Consider the following 5,000-nt stretch of genomic DNA (forward strand, 5'->3'; position numbering starts at 1 on the left):
ACGGCCCGGGTGCGCAGCCTGTCCTTCCGCGGGCCTCGGTTCGCGTCTGTTGGGCAGAGCCCCGGTGTCCTGGCTGGCTGCCCGGCGGTATATCTGGAGGAGTCGATTCGCCCCTTTGGGCGCTCGGGCTCCCGGCAAGCGCGCGCGGTTCTTCCCGGATGACGGACCTACCTGGCCCGGCCCCGGACCCGCGCCGCTGTTGGCTCGGGATGCTCTCGGGCGGAATAATCGCTCCCGTCAGCGGCGCTTCAGCTTTGGACAATTTCACGACCCGTCTTGAAACACGGACCAAGGAGTCTAACATGTGCGCGAGTCATTGGGCTGTACGAAACCTAAAGGCGTAATGAAAGTGAAGGTCTCGCCTTGCGCGGGCCGAGGGAGGATGGGGCTTCCCCGCCCTTCACGGGGCGGCGGCCTCCGCACTCCCGGGGCGTCTCGTCCTCATTGCGAGGTGAGGCGCACCTAGAGCGTACACGTTGGGACCCGAAAGATGGTGAACTATGCCTGGCCAGGACGAAGTCAGGGGAAACCCTGATGGAGGTCCGTAGCGATTCTGACGTGCAAATCGATCGTCGGAGCTGGGTATAGGGGCGAAAGACTAATCGAACCATCTAGTAGCTGGTTCCCTCCGAAGTTTCCCTCAGGATAGCTGGTGCTCGTACGAGTCTCATCCGGTAAAGCGAATGATTAGAGGCCTTGGGGCCGAAACGACCTCAACCTATTCTCAAACTTTAAATGGGTGAGATCTCCGGCTTGCTTGATATGCTGAAGCCGCGAGCAAACGACTCGGATCGGAGTGCCAAGTGGGCCACTTTTGGTAAGCAGAACTGGCGCTGTGGGATGAACCAAACGCCGAGTTAAGGCGCCCGAATCGACGCTCATGGGAAACCATGAAAGGCGTTGGTTGCTTAAGACAGCAGGACGGTGGCCATGGAAGTCGGAATCCGCTAAGGAGTGTGTAACAACTCACCTGCCGAAGCAACTAGCCCTGAAAATGGATGGCGCTGAAGCGTCGTGCCTATACTCGGCCGTCAGTCTGGCAGTCATGGCCGGTCCTTGCGGCCGGCCGCGAAGCCCTGACGAGTAGGAGGGTCGCGGCGGTGGGCGCAGAAGGGTCTGGGCGTGAGCCTGCCTGGAGCCGCCGTCGGTGCAGATCTTGGTGGTAGTAGCAAATACTCCAGCGAGGCCCTGGAGGGCTGACGCGGAGAAGGGTTTCGTGTGAACAGCCGTTGCACACGAGTCAGTCGATCCTAAGCCCTAGGAGAAATCCGATGTTGATGGGGGCCGTCATAGCATGATGCGCTTTGTGCTGGCCCCCGTTGGGCGAAAGGGAATCCGGTTCCTATTCCGGAACCCGGCAGCGGAACCGATACAAGTCGGGCCCCTCTTTTAGAGATGCTCGTCGGGGTAACCCAAAAGGACCCGGAGACGCCGTCGGGAGATCGGGGAAGAGTTTTCTTTTCTGCATGAGCGTTCGAGTTCCCTGGAATCCTCTAGCAGGGAGATAGGGTTTGGAACGCGAAGAGCACCGCAGTTGCGGCGGTGTCCCGATCTTCCCCTCGGACCTTGAAAATCCGGGAGAGGGCCACGTGGAGGTGTCGCGCCGGTTCGTACCCATATCCGCAGCAGGTCTCCAAGGTGAAGAGCCTCTAGTCGATAGAATAATGTAGGTAAGGGAAGTCGGCAAATTGGATCCGTAACTTCGGGATAAGGATTGGCTCTGAGGATCGGGGCGTGTCGGGCTTGGTCGGGAAGTGGGTCAGCGCTAACGTGCCGGGCCTGGGCGAGGTGAGTGCCGTAGGGGTGCCGGTAAGTGCGGGCGTTTAGCGCGGGCGTGGTCTGCTCTCGCCGTTGGTCGGCCTCGTGCTGGCCGGCGGTGCAGGATGCGCGCGCCTGCGCGGCGTTCGCGCCCCGGTGCTTCAACCTGCGTGCAGGATCCGAGCTCGGTCCCGTGCCTTGGCCTCCCACGGATCTTCCTTGCTGCGAGGCCGCGTCCGCCTTAGCGTGCTCCTCCGGGGGCGCGCGGGTGCGCGGATTCTCTTCGGCCGCCATTCAACGATCAACTCAGAACTGGCACGGACTGGGGGAATCCGACTGTCTAATTAAAACAAAGCATTGCGATGGCCCTAGCGGGTGTTGACGCAATGTGATTTCTGCCCAGTGCTCTGAATGTCAACGTGAAGAAATTCAAGCAAGCGCGGGTAAACGGCGGGAGTAACTATGACTCTCTTAAGGTGGCCAAGTGGCGGCGGTGTGGCTGCATCCGGACTTGGCTTCTCGAAGTGCGGTCTTGATGTAGTCGTGCTGCTGCTGCGAGGTGCCTTCCTTGGGTTATAGTTACAGGGAGAGTGATGCGCAATACATGGGCCTAGCCCTCTTAGCCTCTCCTCTCCTGCGGTCTTCTCCCCTTCTCGTGGGCCCGCTGATTTCGCAGAGTGGAAGACCGCACCAGGGGCTTGGGGGGGTTACCAGCCCCCCCTCGCACTATCCCTTTGTTAGTTGGGGGCAGTAAGCAGAGAATAAGTGGTGGCCCTTCCGCTGAAGGTGCCACCCCAACTCCCCCAGCACCTAGCCGGCCAACCGGCCGTGCCGAAAATCTTGTAACTTTTGCAGCTATGTATACCTGTAGTGAGTGCCACCGCAGCTTTACAACCAAGAACGGTCTCGGGGTCCATCGCCGCCGCCAACATCTTGCGGCCGCCAACGCGGAGATCGTCACGGAGAGGCATCGCGCGAGGTGGACGGAGGAAGAAGTCCTGTCGCTCGCCAAGGCGGAGGCCGAACTGTTCCTTGAGAGGGACGCCCGGTTCTTCTTCGTCAATCAAGAACTCATCAGGATGTTCCCCGACCGAACGCTCGAGGCAATCAAGTGCCGACGGCGGCAAGCTGCCCACAAGCAGCTTGTCCACCAATTCATGGAGGCGCTTGAGATCGGTCGGGGGGAAGAGCCGGCGTCCCGCCGGGGAGCAGCGAGCCCGCTGCCTGACGCGGGCGAGGCCGCTGCGCCGCCCGTCGACGCAGCTGAGGACTTCGCGGCCGACACCACCGGGCCGCCGCCGGAGGGGCCGACTGACGCCGCCATCTGGGAGCATCTGGCGGGGCTACCCGCTTCCGCCCAGCGTTTCTCTGCCCTGGATCGTGTCATAGGTCTGGGGCGGGGCACGCCGCCCGATGTCATCCTGGGCATGCTCCCGGATGCCCTTGCGTCGGTCGGGTCCAGAGGGGAGAGATCGATCACCAGGACACAGCGGCCGCGCCAACCATCGAAGCGGCCGCCTGCCGCGCCGCCGACGCAGAAGCGCAAGCGGCGCCGCTGGGAGTACGCGAGAACGCAGGATGCCTTCCGACGGTCGCGTGCACGTTGCGTGCGCGGCCTCTTGGATGGCACCCTGCTCCAGCCGCCACCTGCCATCCCTGGTCTGCTGGACTTCTGGGCGGACCTCTTCACCAAGAAGCCCATCTCCACCGCGGGCTTCATTCGTGACCGCCTCCTCCCGCACTCAGAGCCTGTCGCTCTCGAGTGCATATGGGGGCCGGTCACACATGAGGAGGTCGCCGCCGCGTTGCCGCCCAGGGGATCAGCAGCCGGGCCGGACGGCCTTACCCCAGCGGAGTTGCGGCGCCTGCCGCACGAAGTCCTGGTGAAAGTGATGAATCTCTTCCTTCTGGCCCGCGCCCTTCCGGAACGCCTGCTTCGCGCGCGGACGTCCCTTCTCCCGAAAACGGCTGCACCAACATCCCCCGCTGACTTTCGCCCCATTACGGTCTGCTCGGTGTTGGCGCGGACCTTTCACAAGGTTCTCGCGTCACGCCTGATGCGCGCATGTGCTGTGGACGAACGTCAGCGGGCATTCATCCCTCGGGATGGGATGTTGGAAAATACCTTCATCTTGGACACTGCTCTCACCGACGCAGTTCGCTCCTGCCGCTCTGTCTTTGTGGCATCGATCGACGTATCTAAGGCATTCGATTCGGTAGATCATGCTGCCCTTCGCCCCGTGCTGAAGGCGCATGGCCTGCCGGATTGCTTTGTCGAGTATGTCGAGCGGTGCTACGAGGGCAGCACGACAGTGATAGCGGACGGCGCCGGCGTGGGCGTGTCTGTGCAGCCAGCACGGGGCGTTCGCCAGGGCGATCCCCTCTCCCCCCTCCTGTTCAACTTTGCGGTGGACTACGTTTTAGGCCAACTGCCCTCCCACATCGGAGCTCGGATTCTCGGTCGCAGAGTCAACGCTGCGGCCTTTGCAGATGACGTCTTGCTGTTTGCAGCGACCCCGAGGGGCTTGCAGTCCCTCATCGACGCAGCTACCGCAGCCCTCGCCCACCTGGGGCTGCAGATCAACGCCCGGAAGTGTTTCACCCTCGCCTTAGTCGCGTCAGGGCGCGAGAAGAAGGTGAAGGTGGACAGCAATGTCACCTTCACAGCAGGCAATACCACCATGCCTGCCCTGCGTGTGGGTGAAACCTTCCGGTACCTGGGGCTGCAATTTTCCACGGCGGGTCGCTGTGTCTTCAATCCACGTAGCCACCTGGTGGAGCAGCTTGACGTCATCTCCCGAGCTCCGCTGAAGCCGCAACAGCGCCTCCACGCTCTCACCAACGTACTTCTCCCTGGCCTGTACCACGGGCTGGCCCTCAGCCGCACCCGGGTGGGTGCATTGAAGTCGGCCGACGTTACCATCCGGGCCGCCGTCAGGAGATGGTTCCGCCTTCCGGCGGACACCCCCCTGGGATACTTCCACGCTCCTGTTGCCCAGGGGGGCCTCGGCATTCCATCTTGCCGATGGATGGGTCCGACCCTCCGTCGGTCCCGTCTCCTGGCGCTGAAGAAGATAGGGCCAGCCTGCGACGTTGCAGGCATGGATGAGGTGCAGCGTGAGATCGAGGTGCTGGAGCGCCACCTAATGTGGGAGGGCCACCTCCTCAAATCGTCAACGCAGGTTGGGGAAATGTGGGCGGCGCGCCTACACATCGCCATTGACGGTGCGGCACTGTCATCT

Source organism: Schistocerca piceifrons, unplaced genomic scaffold (assembly GCF_021461385.2).
Source record: "Schistocerca piceifrons isolate TAMUIC-IGC-003096 unplaced genomic scaffold, iqSchPice1.1 HiC_scaffold_1398, whole genome shotgun sequence".
Lineage (NCBI taxonomy): Eukaryota > Metazoa > Arthropoda > Insecta > Orthoptera > Acrididae > Schistocerca > Schistocerca piceifrons.